Below are 18975 nucleotides of genomic sequence, written 5' to 3' on the forward strand. Positions count from 1 at the left end.
AGGTACTCAGAGCTATGAGTTTTCCTCTAGTACCACTTTCCTTGTGTCCCATAAGTTTGGGAATGTTGTAACTTCATTTTCATTAAATTTTAAGAAGTCTTTAATTTCTTTCTTTATTTCTTCTTTGACCAAGTTGGCATTGAGTAGAGCATTGTTCAACTTCCATGTACATTGTGGGCTTTCTGTCATTATTGTTGTTATTGAAGACCAGTTTTAGTCCATGGTGATCTGATAGGATGCATGGGAGTATTTCTGTCCTCCTGTATCTGTTGAGGCCTAGTTTGTGGCTGATTATATGGTCAATTTTGGAGAAGGTTCCATGAGCTGCTGAGAAGAAAGTATATCCTTTTGTTTTAGGATGGAATGTTCCATAAATATTTGTTAAATCCAATTGGTTCATAACTTCTGTTAGTTTCTCTAACAGAAGTTAGTCTCTGTTTAATTTCTGTTTCTATGATCTGTCCAGTGATGAGAGTGGGGTGTTGAAATCTCCTACTATTACCGTGTTAGGTCCAATGTGTGCTTTGAGCTTTTAGTAAGTTTTCTTTTATGAATGTAGGTGCACTTGTATTTGTAGCATAGATATTTAGGATTGAGAGTTCATCTTGGTGGATTTTTCCTTTGATAAATATCAAGTGTCCTTCCTTATCTTTTTTAATGGCTCTTGGTTGAAAGTCAATTTTATATGATATTAGAATGGCAACTCCAGCTTGTTTCTTCGGGCCGTTTGCTTGGAAAATGGTTTTCTAGCCATTTACTCTGAGGTAGTGTCTGTCTTTGTCACTGAGGTGTGTTTCCTGCATGCAGCAAAATGCTGGGTCCTCTTTATGTATCCAGTCTGTTAGTCTATGTCTTTTTATTGAGGAATTGAGTCCATTGATGTTGAGAGATATTAAGGAATAGTGCTTGTCACTTCCTGTTATTTTCGTTGTTAGAGGTGGAATTATGTTTCTTTGTCTCTCTTTTGGTTTCATTGCAAGGAAATTATGTTCTTGCTTTCTGTATGGTATAGTTTCTCTCCTTTTGTTGGAGTTTTCCATTTATTATCCTTTGTAGGGCTGGGTTTGTAGAAAGATACTGCATAAATTTGGTTTTGTCATGGAATATCTTGGTTTCTCCATCTATGTTAATTGAAAATTTTGCTGGATACAGTAACTTGGGCTGGCATTTGTGTTCTCTTGGGGTCTGTATGACATCTGTCCAGGATCTTCTGGCTTTCATATCTCTGGTGAGAAGGTGAGAAGTCTGGTGTAATTCTTTTAGGTCTACCTTTATATGTCACTTGACCTTTTTCCCTTACTGCTTTTAATATTCTTTCTTTGTTTTGTGCATTTGCTCTTTTAACTATTATGTGACAGGAAGAATTTCTCTTCTGGTCCAATCTATTTGGAGTTCTGTAGGCTTCTTGTATGTTTATGGGCATCTCTTTCTTTAGGTTAGGGAAATTTTCTTCTATAATTTTGTTGAATATATTTACTAGCCCCTTAAGTTGGGAGTCTTTACTTTCTTCTATACCTATTATTCTTAGGTTTCATTTTCTCATTGTTCCCTGGATTTCCTGTATGTTTTGGGCTAGGAGCTTTTTCTGTTTTATCTTTCATAGTTGTGTCGATGTTTTCTATGGTATCTTCTGCCCCTGAGATTCTCTTTTCTATCTCTTGTATTCTGTTGGTGATGTTTTTGTCTACGGCTCCTTGTCTCTTTCTTTGGTTTTCTATATCTAGGGTTGTCTCCCTTTGTGCTTTCTTTATTGTTTCTATTTCCATTTTCAATTCTCTCACCTGTTTGGTTGTCTCTTCCTGTAATTCTTTTAGTGATTTTTGTGTTTCCTCTCTAAGGGCTTCTACTTGTTTACTTATGCTTTCCTGCATTTCTCTAAGGGAGTTCTTTATGTCTTTCTTAAAGTCCTCCATCATTATCAAAAAATGTGATTTCAAATCTAAATCTTGCTTTTCTGGTGTGTTTGGATACCCAGTATTTTCTTTGGTGGGAGAACTAGGCTCTGATGATGCCAAGTACTCTTGGTTTCTGTTGATTAGGTTCCTGCTCTTGCCTCTAGCCATTGGGTTGTCTCTGGTGTTTGCTTGTCTTGCTGTTTCTGGGAGTGACTTGGCCCTGCCTTAGGCCTCTGTGTCAGCACTCCTGTAGAACTATTTTCCTGTTTTCTTTCAGCCTTTCCTGAGTACAGGTGCTCTGCTCTTAGCTGTGGCAGTGCTCCTGGAGATTGTCTTCCAGCTCTAGGAATGAGCAGGAATCAAAGGTTCCTGGCCCTGATTGCTCGTGTAGGTCCTTGCACCCAGTGGGCACAGTTTGTACTATGCAATTCCCTCTTGGATCTGGACTGTGGGCAGAGGGTATTCTCCTCTGACTTCTTAGGGGTATTCACACTTCTGAGGTTGCAGCTCTCTCCCCCACGGAATTTGGGTGCAGGAAGCTGTTTGGCAGGATCAGTTCAGTTTTGGGCGCAGACCAGAACTGAGGGTACCAGCGGCTGCCTGTTCCTATGTCCCTCTGTCCAGAGGCACTGTGCAGTTTCCCCTTGGCCCAGGGATGTGGGCCAAGGTGTGCAGAAGTGGCACTCTGTCCTGTGGCCTCAGGATGTCTACACTCCTGGGTGGTCTGCTCTTTTCCCCATGGGATTTGGGTGTAAGGAACTCAAAACCAGAATTTCAAAGCAAGTAGTTTGTTTTGTAGAAAAAACATCTAGGAAAAACTGGTAGAGCATGGATAAGTAGGGTGGAGACAGGAAGAAAGGCAAGTGTAGATGGGAGATGAAGCACTCATTGATCACATGCAACTAGGGCTTTACACCAAGGCTGAACACATATAGGTCACCTCAAGTCACCCTCCCTCAAAGGACAAGGGAGCTGAGATGTTTAACTGACACCTCTAGGCAGTATTTTCCAAGGCTCTTCTTGGGCAGAGCTCTGTTTCTCTAATGTTTTTAGCATGTTGCATGTTTACAACATGAATATACTTCAGTCATAAAGTTCAATGCTGAAGTTGACATTGGCATGCAGGCCCAGAAATGTGCTGAGGGCCTGACTATGTGCATCACAGAGCTGTCTAAAGTGAATCCAATCTTGCACTCCTCAAATGATGTCAATTTGGTTATTCCTTGTTACTCATTTATTTTGCTACAATACTGACTTTGATTTATTAAGGCCTTTGTTTAACAATCTATGTTGAATAAATTAGATTGGCCTGTTGTCTTGTTTTCTCTTATAATCTTTGAAAATTTCCCAGCATCTTTAAATTAGACTTAAAAAGTGAATGGGGGTGACCCCCCCTTTTTTTTATTAACTTGAGTATTTCTTATATACATTTCGAGTGTTATTCCCTTTCCCGGTTTCCGGGCAAACATCCCCCTCCCCCCTCACCTTCCTTATGGGTGTTCCCCTCCCCATCCTTCCCCCATTGCCGCCCTCCCCCCAACAATCTAGTTCACTGGGAGTTCAGTCTTAGCAGGACCCAGGGCTTCCCCTTCCACTGGTGCTCTTACTAGGATATTCATTGCTACCTATGAGGTCGGAGTCCAGGGTCAGTCCATGTATAGTCTTTAGGTAGTGGCTTAGTCCCTGGAAGCTCTGGTTGCTTGGCATTGTTGTACTTTTGGGGTCTCGAGCCCCTTCAAGCTCTTCCAGTTCTTTCTCTGATTCCTTCAACAGGGGTCCTATTCTCAGTTCAGTGGTTTGCTGCTGGCATTCACCTCTGTGTTTGCTGTATTCTGGCTGTGTCTCTCAGGAGCGATCTACATCCGGCTCCTGTCGGTCTGCACTTCTTTGCTTCATCCATCTTGTCTAATTGGATGGCTGTATATGTATGGGCCACATGTGGGGCAGGCTCTGAATGGGTGTTCCTTCTGTATCTGTTTTAATCTTTGCCTCTCTATTCCCTGCCAAGGGTATTCTTGTTCCCCTTTTAAAGAAGGAGTGAAGGGGTTGGGGATTTAGCTCAGTGGTAGAGCGCTTGCCTAGCAAGCGCAAGGCCCTGGGTTCGGTCCCAAGCTCCAAAAAAAAAAAAAAAAATAAAGAAGGAGTGAAGCATTCACATTTTGATCATCCATCTTGAGTTTCATTTGTTCTAGGCATCTAGGGTAATTCAAGCATTTGGGCTAATAGCCACTTATCAATGAGTGCATACCATGTGTGTTTTTCTGTGATTGGGTTACCTCACTCAGGATGATATTTTCCAGTTCCAACCATTTGCCTACGAATTTCATAAAGTCATTGTTTTTGATAGATGAATAATATTCCATTGTGTAGATGTACCACATTTTCTGTATCCATTCCTCTGTTGAAGGGCATCTGGGTTCTTTCCAGCTTCTGGCTATTATAAATAAGGCTGCTATGAGTATAGTGGAGCACGTGTCTTTTTTATATGTTGGGGCATCTTTTGGGTATATGCCCAAGAGAGGTATAGCTGGATCCTCAGGCAGTTCAATGTCCAATTTTCTGAGGAACCTCCAGACTGATTTCCAGAATGGTTGTACCAGTCTGCAATCCCACCAACAATGGAGGAGTGTTCCTCTTTCTCTGCATCCTCGCCAGCATCTGCTGTGACCTGAGTTTTTGATCTTAGCCATTCTCACTGGTGTGAGGTGAAATCTCAGGGTTGTTTTGATTTGCATTTCCCTGATGACTAAGGATGTTGAACATTTCTTTAGGTGTTTCTCAGCCATTCGGCATTCCTCAGCTGTGAATTCTTTGTTTAGCTCTGAACCCCATTTTTTAATAGGGTAACCCCCTTTTAAAATATGTCCAAGAATTGTTTGTATAAAATTTTTCTTTCCTGAAACTTTTGATATATATAACAAATTATTTTGTTATATTTTAATGTCCTCAATAATTATACATGATTTTTTATTTATTTTTATTTGAAAACTAATGTCAGCATCATAGTCTTGGTTTTTTTTTTTTTTAATAATTCCAAACCCTTGTCTGTAATGTATCCTGAGAAATCGCAGATGAACGGCCTCCCTGATTCTCCTGTGCAGCTTTCAGGACTGCATGAGACCCCCAAAGAAAGTCTGTGCCCCAGCCCACCTCTTGGGAAGACACCTGATCATCTAACTTATCGTCTACCTCTGACCCTCAGGGGCATTCCACTCATTTCATACACACACGGATGCAGGCACAGAGAGACAGACAGACAGACAGACAGACAGACAGACAGACACACACACACACACACACACACACACACACACACTCAAACACATGTAGAGACACAGGCACACCTTTGAAGTCTAGGAAGCACAAACTATTTTTTTTCCACTGTCTGTCAGGTGGAACCTTCCTGCATGCCGCCTACACACTCACCTTAAAAAAAAGAATCATTTATTTGTTCATACACGTAAGCAATATGCCTTAATCAACGCACCCCAAAAGTTCCCACACACCCTTCTCCTACCTTCTGTGTCCTCTCCTTTCTTTTATTAATAACCTGCTGAGTCCGGTTAGTGCTGCTGCAGACAGATCTTGAAGACTTCATTTTATGTGGGTTAACCACAGCTGCAGTGAGTTCATGGGCACAACTGCCCTGTGTGTGCAGAAGACGGAGTCTCTCAGCACTCCTCCAATTCTCCAGCTCTGCCATGTTTTCCCTGCGCATCCTCTGAGGTCTTCCTTGAGCCTTGGAGAGAGGAGTTTTGAGGAGCCACACAAACCTAAGGCTTTGTCAGAGGCCCTGATAAAAGGGCAAAGAGGATACTAGTTCTGTGTCCTTGCCCAGGGGCAGACTTGGCAAGGCCTGCACTGGGGCTGGGGCTGGGGCTGGGGCTGGGGCTGGGGCTGGGGCTGGGGCTGGGGCTGGGGCTAGGGCTGGGGCTGGGGCTGGGGCTGGGGAATGGGGATGGGGCCAGAGCCTTGAAGGAGTTAGGTTTCATCTCCTGGGAACCCAGATTTCCCTTCTTGAGGGCTATGGTTATCAGCCCTAACACAGCTGTGTCTGGCCTATCCCCTACTCTCTTTGCTAACATTGTTTGATTTAGCTTTCTGCTGACCTCAGTGCAGTTTCCTCCTGAAAACAGTGTGTACAATGAGGCACTTCTTAATTAACTTGCTTGGTGTAAAACAGGTTGTGCAAAACCTCCTGATCCCACCTTTTCTATCTTCTTCATCTCATCTCCTGGCCTTCCACTTAGGAGTCTGTCACTGAAGAGTGACCTGTTGACTTAGGTCAGGAGTTGATGTAGATGTCCAGTTTAAGTCAATAGTCCCACATACTCAGCACTTTGACCAGTTATGAGATTACCCTTGTGGAGTGAAACTTCTCTGGCATGGTTGAGGGCAGCATCAATCTAGCAGTGTAAACAATTTAAAGGACAGTTTGACAACATGCCATTTAGCAGTACAATGGTAGTAGGTTCCTCCCTAGGGCCCATGACCTCCCAAGTCACGGGCTTTTGACCGGATCTACAGCAGCACTCCTGAATTCCTTCCTCTGGACAGGCCTCAAATCTAATCCAAAAGCAGTCGGACACACCCACAAACTTCATTCCAAGGAGCACAGCTTGCCTGGCAGGTCAGTACTGAAGCATGCTGTGCTGGCTGCAGTGATACTGGTAAAGGCTTTTTGACTTCAGCAGCTTGAGTCACTTTCAGTCCTATAAAACTAGTTACCAAAGAAGAAGTTTTCAGCTAAGTTCTATCTTGTTTGTCTGTGCCATTCTACAAAAGTGTCAGCAATACTATCTTCACACTAATTCAGCACACTTGCATCGTGAAGACTCCACTAATCCTCACTGTCCCTGCCAGGTTGTGACTCGGCTGGTATCAGGGACCAGCCTGGCTCTGGGCCACTCTCCTTCCCATTACACCCAATGACCCTTTGTGATGCGCATCACTCTCTGGACCACAGGTCTCTATGATGGGAGAAGGATGGAGTGTTGTGACCAGATTTGCTTAGTCCAGCTCCCTGCCTCAGACACGTGACATTAACTGAGGGGCCGAGTGCACAGTGTTTATAATTCCACAGCTCTCCAGGGTCATTTCCTGTTACACTCGGAGAGATGAAAGAGGGAGGTGGCAGGGCTTCAGTATCTAAGGATACCAGGCAGAGGGTGGAGAGAAGTGTGCAACAGGAGCCGAGACTGGCGTCCTGTCCATGAGGGAGGCTGCACACAACACATCAGCTTACCTCCTTACTTGGGAAGGTGATGTTACAGTGTGGGGGTTTTTTTGCATTGAAAATAAACTAATTTTAAAAAACCCTATTTATTTATTGGCTGTCAGGTAGGTAAGAGCTTGAATCTAAGCATCAGATGCAGACTGAGAATTTTCTGGTTCAAATCTTCACACTCACCACCCAGTCTGAAATTGCTTCATTAAAGTGTAGTTCAATGCCCCCAGAAAAGTGGGAAGGGTGTTGGAGATCACAAACCTTCTGGAACAAATATAGGTTCCTGCCATGGCTCTTGACTGATGTGGGAGCCCATAGTGCCAAGTTGGCTTTGGGGGTACCCTAGTCCTGGTCCTGTAGGTTGGCTTCAGTCTGGCTGGCCTGCCCTTCCACAGGCAGTCACACTAAGGATGTAGGAGAACCCAGTCCAGAGCTCGTTATTAACTTCATAGCCTCAGCCTTTCCCACCAAAGAGCCTCCCAGACAGAAATCGAGAATTCAGAATATACCTCATCTCTTGGTGACCAATAAAAGCAGACCAACCATGATTCCTCTGTGATAATGAACACAGGGCAGAGTTGAGGAGTGGAGTGGGAAGTGAACTCACGTGTGGAAGGCACTGTACACTGAGCACCTGATGTACTAACGTGAGGAGTTGGAAGCCTTTGAGAGCTTGGGTGACAGTAGTGGGTTGTGGAGCTAAGGCACTGTGAGTGTTTGAATATTCCTGGCCCAAGCACTAGCACTGTTAGGAGGTGTGGCTCTGCTGGAGTAGGTGTGTCACTGTGGGTATGGTCCTTAAGACCCTAGTCCTAGTTGCCTAGAAGCTAGTCTTCTAGCTGCTTTCAGAGCAAGATGTAGAACTCTTAGCTCCTCAAGCCCCATGTCTGCCAGGACACCGCCATGCTCCCACATTGATGATAATGGACTGAACCTCCGAAATGTAAGCTAGCCCCAGTTAAATGATGTCCATTGTAAGACTTGCCTTGGTCATAGTGTCTGTTCACAGCAGCAAAGCCCTAACTAAGACAGGTACAAACACCCTAAGCTATGTAGCCCAGAATAGAAGATCTGAGTTTATATGGCTAATTCTAACTAGTCCACCAAGGCCCCACCTAAGGGAAATATGGTAAGTTAACTACCAGAGTCATGTTTAAGCAATGGGGCACCTGGACGTGAACCAGGGATTCTTGATCTATAGTTAAATGCTCTGCCCCTGCCTATACCCCCACTTTAAAGGTAAGGTAGTCTCTGATCAACACTTCAACCTTGGAGCCACACTCAAACTGTTATATGTCCATGATCTATGGCTTCTGCTACTGATCTTGAACCTGGCAGGATTTTTCCATTTGGTTTGTCCTCCACGCTTCTTCTTTCCAACCATAGCTAGCCCACCTCAATGCGCGCGCGCTCTCTCTCTCCCTCTCTGGAAGTAGAAAAGACACTTGTCCATGTGTTTTCCTTAAGTTCACACTAAGTGGACAAGACAAAAGCTGTGGGTTCTGGACCTTCATAGGCCCAACCTGCAGCACAGAGAGAAGCTTTTCCTCCAGGACATCAGGAGGGTATGCATTACTTCCCTCAATCATTAATTCACTCAATAACATGTACAGAGCTCATTAGCTTCTGGTCACTGATCAACCACATCGAGTACACAAAGAGAGATCAATCATTTCCCTTTTTGTTCACATCCTAGTATAAATAGGAAACAAATTCATGAATCAAACATGTTTCATAGTAGTGGCGGGAGCTGAAGTACAGGTTGGGAATAGCTGGGAGTGAGGAGGATACTAGGAGCCCAAGAGAGGCTTCTTGAGAGATGAAAGACAAAGGCTTCCAGGAGGTAGTTCTGTTCCAAGCCTCTAAGCTTAATTTCCAGTGATGAGTAACCCACAGGGTCACAGACTTAGAGGACAATCAATGCACAAGTGACTGTGACCTGGGTAGGCTTCAGAGAGCAGTGGGTAGAGGGACTTGAGTGAATCTACTGCACAGGTGAACACAGATCAGTGCATAATGGGACACCATCCAGGACAAGGAACAATGAGGTAATAAAGATCTTATTTGGGAGTTTTGGGCTCCTGAAGGCATTTTACCATCTAACATCTAAAAGAAAACCTGGGAAGGGGGCACCTGGATTTGAACCAGGGACCTCTTTTTTTTTTTTTTTTTTTTTTTTTTTGGTTCTTTTTTTCGGAGCTGGGGACCGAACCCAGGGCCTTGCGCTTCCTAGGTAAGCGCTCTACCACTGAGCTAAATCCCCAGCCCCGAACCAGGGACCTCTTGATCTGCAGTCAAATGCTCTACCCCTGAGCTATACCCCCACTGGTACCAGTGTACACAGTTAATAATTTGCATCTCAGTGGTGATACACTAGGACGGACTACAAAGTGAAATTACAGATGCTCACAGACCTATATCCCAGAAGCTGCCCAACCTGACAGGTGAGATGCCTTCCTCAGCTTTGCAGCTTTCCAGGCCCATCCTTGAGAAAGGAGAGAAAGGAGCTGCCTGCAGACCATAAGCGCACTTCACACTGCCGTCCTGGGTTAGCTCCTGAGCTGGCCAACTGCCTGAGCCCCCAAACACCCAGATCTTCTTTATCTGAAGACAGATGGGTTCTCACAGGGTCCTAGCTGGCACTATCAGCAGCAATACTGCAGGATCCCTCTTTGCCTGGGACAGGAGCTCAGGCAGTCTTTAGCCTCTGAGGGTGAAGCAGGAAGTGGAGGTCTCTGGAAGTGGGAGAGAAGCTCATGGGAAAAATGTCTACCCTACACAGACAGCCAGATTCTGTGACTTGCCTCCTTAGCTCTGACTACAGATTCACCAGATAGCCCCAGAGGCACATACTTTTATGGTTAGGCTTCCTTATTGGTCCCTGGATACTGGCTGTCACTATAAGTACTGAGAAAGTAGATATATGCAGGGACAGGGGAGACAGATAACAAGAATGGGAGGGACAGTCAGCATGTAGGAAGAGATGGGAGACAGCCATCTATCCACATGACAGGTTGGACGGTAGCTCCCAGGTCTGGTGAGGTCCATGACTGGAATGAATGGAAGAAACATAAGACTCAGTGTGTGTGTGTGTGTGTGTGTGTGTGTGTGTGTGTGTGTGTGTGTGTGTGTGTGTGATATCTCCATGAGTAAAAAACAAATGTGTGGTAGGGGGCACCTGGATTTGAACCAGGGACCTCTTGATCTGCAGTCAAATGCTCTACCCCTGAGCTATACCCCCACCTGTTTATTAATGTCTCATAGGCACTCAGAACCTGCATGGCCACTCCATGGTTGTTAACATCTGGCATGTGCACCTGCCAGTGCTCTGTCATCATCTGCTTCCTCCTATGAGGCCCAGCCTTGAGCTGCCTCTGCACATCTGATGGCCATGTCCTCAGGAGTGACTACCATTCTCCTACTGAAGTCCTAGCTGAGAGGCAGGAGGCTTCAGTTGAAGCTGCTTCAACCTTCAACTCAACTAACATCCACATGTGACACAATGGCTACTTGGCTGGCCTTTGGGGATGAGTGGGAGGCAGGAGTGGATAGAATGGAATATTTGGCTGCTGAGAACTCCTTGGTCAGATTCGGTAGGAGGGACAAAGAAAACACTCCTGATTAATAACCACATAATGGAGAGACTGCAGACATGATGAAAGACATCTGGAGACCATAGTGAGTGAAGCATGATGCAGGACAGTGGCTGATAAGGTGATCAGCAGGTGACAGTCCTGGAGCAGGGCGTGATTGAGATTAATGTCCTGTGTTGCTCTTTCTAGGACTTTGTAGACTCCCCATTGGCACAGGTCACCTGCACTGCCTCACCCGAGGATGTAGAACACATGGTGACATCTGCAGTGGCTAGAGGACCTGACCCACCTCCTTCAGACCAGACTCTATCAGGCTTGGATTCACCATGTCCTCCCCAATAGACCTACCACAGGACACTCAGAATCCCTCCATGTCCAGAACACTGCAGACTTAGCTGCTCAGTGTAGGGAGAACTTTGGTTTCACTAAAAAAACCAGTTAGGTTAATGAATATATTTTTGTTTTAATTCCAGATGTGGTATATTGGTCTGCTTCAGATTGTCAACAGCCATTAACCATAATTCTTGAGATCTAAGAGCTGAATGATTTTCATCAGTGCACATAGTTTATGTTTGGAATTCTGTAAACTCTTGAGAGTCTATAAATATAAAAGTTCAGAGAGGGCCTGTGGCAGCTGTTGTTTCCCCTGCTGTTTCTGGTTCGTGCTGGTGCTTTTGCTAATGGTTTTGCTGGGTTGCTGGGTTGCAGGACTGCTGGGTTGCTGGGTTGCAAGATTGCTTGGTTGCTGGGTTGCTGGGTTGCTGGGTTGCAGGATTGCTGGAATGCTGGATCTACCTAAGTGGGACCAGGAATCTCTACTTGTGGACCTTTCTCCTAGAAGCCATCACAATGAGGCAAAGGACCACAGAGATGTCAAAGATGTAAGAGAACACCATAGCCAAAGAATGTAGTCTGTGGGGACAGAGAACAAGGAGAGGATTCAGAGAGGTCTTAGTTCAACTTTTGTGATTTGCATAAGATGATAAGGAAAATCACAGAATGCTTCTTCTTGGGAAACTATTCATTTAGATTTTATCTAGTAAATATACTTCTGCTGTATATTTTACTCATAGAACAAGACTTATGCAAGGTAACTAAACCATTATACAAAGACAAACTAAGAAGTGTCACTGGTGAATTCTTAAAGATATGTAAACAATAACATGGGATTCACACAAGGATTGAAGACACAGAGCACAAAGTTACCATTGCTAAATTCACCATAGAGTCAGCACAGGCTTAGTTTCCAGTGTTGAGAGAAATCTTGTGTGAGGGTGTGCATGCACATGTGCATGTGCATGTGTGTGTACGTGTGCATGTCCAAATGAGCTACTTTTAGGAAAACACCATCATGTTATTAGAAACATAAAGCATAGAGATGATGTTTGGTGAGTACTAACTATAAACCCACCACAGGGTTTCAGATGAATATTTGAAAAGATCCTTAGATCCAGCAGAGGATCTTCCAAGGCTCCATCACTTGTTATAGGAAAATATGCCAATAAAGGTCCACATGAGATTTCTCTTTCAAGTCTGGGGAGGTGTCAACATCCTCAAAAATCCCAGTGGAGTTGGTCACTGACATGACAATGCACACAAGGGACAGGGACACTGATCCCAGTATGGTGCTGATTTGACTCTGTGTGTGGCTTTATGGAATCTCTGTCACTTTGTACACTGTCACTGTACTAGAAAAGCAGAGGCCATCAGGCAGTGGGGAGAGGGAGGGTATTGCTGCTCTCTCCCTTTTCCTAAAAAGGGCAGACAGAGGAGCTGTCCATGGTGTGAAGCACAAACCCAGCATGGTCAGGCTCTGCTTGGCCTTTCACACTGAGCTGTGGCAACAGCTGTCACAAGAAAGTCAGGAACTTGGTTGGGAACTTTATTCCAAGAGATAACACTTAAAATAGGGACACATGGCTGACAGAGCACATATGCTGAGCCACTAGGACAGATATCAGCAATGACCCAAGCAATGGATACACACCAGGCCCATGAGCATCTTAGAAACCCCATGATCTATGAGATCCACATGATTTTATGTGCCCCTCCCCTCTGAGAGCCAGGATTCCCACATTCCCAGCTCTGATGAACCAACTGAACATCTCCCACTCTAGTGTGTTTCCAGCCCAGTATCCCTTACTCAGTTTTCTTGAGGGTCCTTTGCTGATGCCCACTGCATTCGGTTCTTGAATCCCATATGCTGAGAAACGCTCATGGTTTCTCTAGTAAAACCTAGCTTTTACAGGTTTAAAAAACTCACTATACATTCTAAAAATGCTGAAGACTCACATGAAAGATTTGAGATTCAATGAACACCTAGAGCCACCTGTCACGTGAAGGATCTGATGGGTAAGAACACAGCTGTAGCATCCACGGGTTGAATCTCCAGCCATGAGCCAAAGAGAGAAAGTGCTTCTATACTACAAATGTGGACAGTTTCCAAAATCACATGAAAAGGGGGCACCTGGATTTGAACCAGGGACCTCTTGATCTGCAGTCAAATGCTCTACCCCTGAGCTATACCCCCACTGGTATCAGTGTACACAGTTAATAATTGTCATCTGAGTGGTGATCTATTAGGACTGACTATAAAGTTAAATTACAGACGCACACAGACCTATATCCCAGAAGCTGTCCAACCTGACAGGTGAGATGCCTTTCTGAGCTCTGCAGCTTTCCAGGTCCATCCTTGAATAGCATCATCAGCCAAGGAAATGGAGAGGAGCAGCCTGCAGACCCTGAGCCCACTTCACACTGCTCTCCTGGGTTAGCTCTAGAGCTAGTCAACTGCCTGGACCCCCAAACACCCGGATCTTCTTTATCTGAAGACAGATGATCTGTCACTCAGAGTTCTCACAGGGCCCTAGCTGGCACTGTCAGCAGAAACACTGCAGGATCCCTCTTTGCCTGGGACAGGAGCTCAGGCAGTCTTTAGCCTCTGAGGGTGAAGCAAGAGAGCAGTGAGCTCTGGAAGGGGGAGAGAAGCTCACATGGGAAATGTCCACCCTACACAGACAGCACAATTCTATGATTTGCCTCCTTAGCTCTGACTACAGATTCACCAGATAGCCCCAGAGGCACATACTTTTATGGTTAGACTTCCTTATTGGTCCCTGAACACTGGCTGTCAATATAACTGCTGTGCCTAGAAAGTCCCTAATTGTCCCTTACAGTTCTTGTCTTCTATTAAACATCACATCTGCATATGCACAAATCAACAGAACCAGAGAAACTAGGTATATGCAAGAACAGGGGAGACAGATATAAAGAATGGGAGGGACAGTCAGCATGTAGGAAGAGATGGGAGGCAGCCATCTATCCACATGACAGGCTGGACTGTAGCTCCCAGGTCTTGTGAGGTCCATGACTGGAATGAATGGAAGAAACATAAGACTCAGTGTGTGTGTGTGTGTGATATCTCCATGAGTAAAAAACAAATGTGTGGTAGGGGGCACCTGGATTTGAACCAGGGACCTCTTGATCTGCAGTCAAATGCTCTACCCCTGAGCTATACCCCCACCTGTTTATTAATGTCTCACAGGCACTCAGAACCTGCATGGCCACTCCCTGGCTGTTAACATCCAGCATATGCACCTGCCAATGCTCTGCCATCATCAGCTTCCTCCTATGAGGCCCAGCCCTGAGCTGCCTCTGCATATCCGATGGCCATGTCCTCAGGAGTGACTATTCTCATCCTTATTCTCAATCCTTAATTCTACATAAGACAAGGGCACTTGAGAAGTGAGTAGCACCAGAAAAATGGAACAAAAAGGTTAAGAGCTGGTGACTGTGAGCGTGAACTTCCGGCAGAATGAAAGAGGGAAGCAGACTTCACTAGAAGGAAGATTGCTGTCCCACCCTGTGCTGGGCACTTTACGTTTCAAGTTCCTCCAGTCCCTGAGTAGGGAAGTGACCTAGAAAGGGACCTAGAGAAACAAGCCCATGCAGGATGATAGAGTTAAAAAGTCTATTTGGAGAGAAAGTGTTAATTTGAGCCAAGTGCACACCAGAGGAGTGGCCTGGAATGATGAAGTCACCATCAGTCCTCAGTAATTGTGTTAATGGTTCTGATCATGATTATGATGAAATAATGTGGTATTCTATAGAAATGATTTTTAGGCTTTTTAAAGATGCTGTTATTTCCTAAAGAATGCATTCCCCTCATGTTAAACAAGTGTTGAGTAACTTGCCTACCCCAAATAGAGTTATTTCCCTAAGACTCAAAATGTTTGGTAACAAACAGCTGTGCTAGAGGCCAGTCAACAGTTACAATGGTGAGCATGAAGGAGTGAATACTGAACAATGAAATAGAGCAAGAAGAAGGAATATTGCTAACGATCAATTGCTTGGTGAAGGGTAGTATTCTGATTTACAAGAACAAATTCGATTTGATGATGCTATTATAGAACATTGTCACTTGGTGACTTTAAGAGCTTGGGACAAAGTCGAGGAGCCCAGGTAGAGACCTACTACATTCACTAAGATTATACAAGGCTCTGAGGGAAGCCTTCACAAATTTCTTATAAAGACTGGTTTCAGCTGTAAAGAATGTCACATTATACCCTGATGTGAGACAGGTATTGATAGAGACCTTGGCTTTTGAGAATTCAAATACTGAATACAAAGGAGTCATTAGCCTGTTAGTCACAAGCAGTACCAATGGATGAGTGCCTAACAGAAATGAATATTGGCTTTCATGAGCATCACGCCAATATCATAGGACAAGCTACACTAGAGTGTCAGGATATCAAAATACCCAAGGTTTAACTGCAGTGAATTCGGCCATTTACAAGGAAATTTTGAGGCTAAAAGCCTCAGAGCTCAAAATGTTCATTCTGTAACTAAAAGACACAGTACTTTCAGGGAGAAGGGAACATGCAGTTTTTGGTGGCAATAGGTTCTCTGAAAGGACTCCTAGGCTTCCTAGGATTTGTAGGCACCGTGGCAAAGGGCACCATTGGACTAATAAGTGCAAATCCAGGAGAGACATACAAGTGATTGCTTGTGTTTGGGAAATGAAATCCAGAGCCTACCAGCTTGATGTCCTGCAGCAAAAAAAAAAAAAATCTGAGCCATTTCTCCCTGGTCATCCAGAAGGTAAAAAGCAGACAGAGAAAGCACAACTGAGTATTGCTGATCTCATGCATGCTGCAGAAGACAATACTGCTTTAAATTTGGCCACAGTTAAACCTCATGCCCTATCTCAAAAAACTCGGTGTTACAAAATTACCCTAGATGCCTAGAACAAATGAAACTCAAGATGGATGATCAAAATGTGAATGCTTCACTCCTTCTCTAAAAGGGGAACAAGAATACCCTTGGCAGGAAAGAGAGAGGCAAAGATTAAAACAGAGACTGAAGGAACTCCCATTCAGAGCCTGCCCCACATGTGGCCCATACATATACAGCCACCCAATTAGACAAGATGGATGAAGCAAAGAAGTGCAGACCGACAGGAGCCGGATGTAGATCGCTCCTGAGAGACACAGCCAGAATACAGCAAATACAGAGGCGAATGCCAGCAGCAAACCACTGAACTGAGAATAGGACCCCCGTTGAAGGAATCAGAGAAAGAACTGGAAGATCTTGAAGGGGCTCGAGACCCCATATGTACAACAATGCCAAGCAACCAGAGCTTCCAGGGACTAAGCCACTACCTAAAGACTATACATGGACTGACCCTGGACTCTGACCTCATAGGTAGCAATGAATATCCTAGTAAGAGCACCAGTGGAAGGGGAAGCCCTGGGTCCTGCTAAGACTGAACCCCCAGTCCCGTGGGGGAGGGCCCAGGAGCGGCAGGACACCTGCCTGAGACACCGCCGGAACCTGAAAGAAACAGACCGGATAAACAGTTCTCTGCACCCAAATCCCGTGGGAGGGAGAGCTAAACCTTCAGAGAGGCAGACAAGCCTGGGAAACCAGAAGAGACTGCTCCCTGCACACACATCTCGGACGCCAGAGGAAAAAGCCAAAGACCATCTGGAACCCTGGTGCACTGAAGTTCCTGGAAGGGGCGGCACAGGTCTTCCTGGTTGCTGCCGCTGCAGAGAGCCCCTGGGCAGCACCCCACGAGCGAACTTGAGCCTCGGGACCACAGGTAAGACCAAATTTTCTGCTGCAAGAAAGCTGCCTGGTGAGCTTGGGACACACGGAAGCAGAATTTCTCTAGGACCGGGCACGTTCTGTGTTTACCGGAAGTCCCACACCCGCGGATCCCGGCCCGCAGCAGCTCTCTGCTCCCAGACCCGGTGAGAGAGAGACCCAACTGCCTGGTCAGGTGGGCACTCCTGAGGCCGCAGAGCGGAAGAGACCACTAACACTGCTCACCCCTGCCCACATCCCTGGCCCAAGAGGAAACTGTATAAGGCCTCTGGGCTCCCGTGGGGGAGGGCCCAGGAGCGGCAGGACACCTGCCTGAGACACCGCCGGAACCTGAAAGAAACAGACCGGATAAACAGTTCTCTGCACCCAAATCCCGTGGGAGGGAGAGCTAAACCTTCAGAGAGGCAGACAAGCCTGGGAAACCAGAAGAGACTGCTCCCTGCACACACATCTCGGACGCCAGAGGAAAAAGCCAAAGACCATCTGGAACCCTGGTGCACTGAAGCTCCCGGAAGGGGCGGCACAGGTCTTCCTGGTTGCTGCCACTGCAGAGAGACCCTGGGCAGCACCCCACGAGCGAACCTGAGCCTCGGGACCACAGGTAAGACCAAATTTTCTGCTGCAAGAAAGCTGCCTGGTGAACTCAAGACACAGGCCCACAGGAACAGCTGAAGACCTGTAGAGAGGAAAAACTACATGCCCGAAAGCAGAACACACTGTCCCCATAACTGACTGAAAGAGAGGAAAACAGGTCTACAGCACTCCTGACACACAGGCTTATAGGACAGTCTAGCCACTGTCAGAAATAGCAGAACAAAGTAACACTAGAGATAATCTGATGGCGAGAGGCAAGCGCAGGAACCCAAGCAACAGAAACCAAGACTACATGCCATCATCGGAGCCCAATTCTCCCACCAAAACAAACATGGAATATCCAAACACACCAGAAAAGCAAGATCTAGTTTCAAAATCATATTTGATCATGATGCTGGAGGACTTCAAGAAAGACATGAACACACTTAGGGAAACACAGGAAAACATTAATAAACAAGTAGAAGCCTACAGAGAGGAATCGCAAAAATCCCTGAAAGAATTCCAGGAAAACACAATCAAACAGTTGAAGGAATTAAAAATGGAAATAGAAGCAATCAAGAAAGAACACATGGAAACAACCCTGGATATAGAAAACCAAAAGAAGAGACAAGGAGCTGTAGATACAAGCTTCACCAACAGAATACAAGAGATGGAAGAGAGAATCTCAGGAGTAGAAGATTCCATAGAAATCATTGACTCAACTGTCAAAGATAATGTAAAGCGGAAAAAGCTACTGGTCCAAAACATACAGGAAATCCAGGACTCAATGAGAAGATCAAACCTAAGGATAATAGGTATAGAAGAGAGTGAAGACTCCCAGCTCAAAGGACCAGTAAATATCTTCAACAAAATCATAGAAGAAAACTTCCCTAACCTAAAAAAAGAGATACCCATAGACATACAAGAAGCCTACAGAACTCCAAATAGATTGGACCAGAAAAGAAACACCTCCCGTCACATAATTGTCAAAACACCAAACGCACAAAATAAAGAAAGAATATAAAAGCAGTAAGGGAAAAAGGTCAAGTAACATATAAAGGGAGACCTATCAGAATCACACCAGACTTCTCGCCAGAAACTATGAAGGCCAGAAGATCCTGGACAGATGTCATACAGACCCTAAGAGAACACAAATGCCAGCCCAGGTTACTGTATCCTGCAAAACTCTCAATTAACATTGATGGAGAAACCAAGATATTCCATGACAAAACCAAATTTACACAATATCTTTCTACAAATCCAGCACTACAAAGGATAATAAATGGTAAAGCCCAACATAAGGAGGCAAGCTATATCCTAGAAGAAGCAAGAAACTAATGGTCTTGGCAACAAAACAAAGAGAATGAAAGCACACAAACATAACCTCACATCCAAATATGAATATAAAGGGAAACAATAATCACTATTCCTTAATATCTCTCAATATCAATGGCCTCAACTCCCCAATAAAAAGACATAGATTAACAAACTGGATACGCAACGAGGACCCTGCATTCTGCTGCCTACAGGAAACACACCTCAGAGACAAAGACAGACACTACCTCAGAGTGAAAGGCTG

General features: G+C 45.1%; 1 long non-coding RNA gene and 3 other non-coding genes across 5 annotated transcripts in view; all 4 read right to left on the bottom strand.

The window, feature by feature from the left end:
* LOC108350703 (uncharacterized) overlaps nucleotides 1–16270 on the bottom strand; it is a 42621-nt gene extending 26351 nt beyond the window's left edge. The window contains exons 1-2 of one of the 2 annotated variants that reach the window (XR_005503545.2): nucleotides 6104–16270; nucleotides 5413–5634 (exon numbers count right to left, since the gene is read on the bottom strand). This is a non-coding gene — a long non-coding RNA (uncharacterized LOC108350703). Of the gene's footprint in view, nucleotides 1–5412; nucleotides 5635–6004 lie in introns of both variants that reach the window. The other variant, XR_005503543.2, reaches the window with a different exon arrangement.
* Nucleotides 10292–10363, bottom strand: Trnac-gca16 (transfer RNA cysteine (anticodon GCA) 16). Its single transcript has one exon. It is a non-coding gene; the product is annotated as a tRNA-Cys (tRNA).
* Nucleotides 13174–13245, bottom strand: Trnac-gca17 (transfer RNA cysteine (anticodon GCA) 17). Its single transcript has one exon. It is a non-coding gene; the product is annotated as a tRNA-Cys (tRNA).
* Trnac-gca18 (transfer RNA cysteine (anticodon GCA) 18) lies at nucleotides 14165–14236 on the bottom strand. The gene has a single exon. It is a non-coding gene; the product is annotated as a tRNA-Cys (tRNA).
* Nucleotides 16271–18975: the final 2705 nt, after the last annotated feature.

The sequence above is a fragment of the Rattus norvegicus genome, chromosome 4, assembly GCF_036323735.1.
Source record: "Rattus norvegicus strain BN/NHsdMcwi chromosome 4, GRCr8, whole genome shotgun sequence".
In the NCBI taxonomy this organism is placed as follows: Eukaryota; Metazoa; Chordata; class Mammalia; order Rodentia; family Muridae; genus Rattus; species Rattus norvegicus.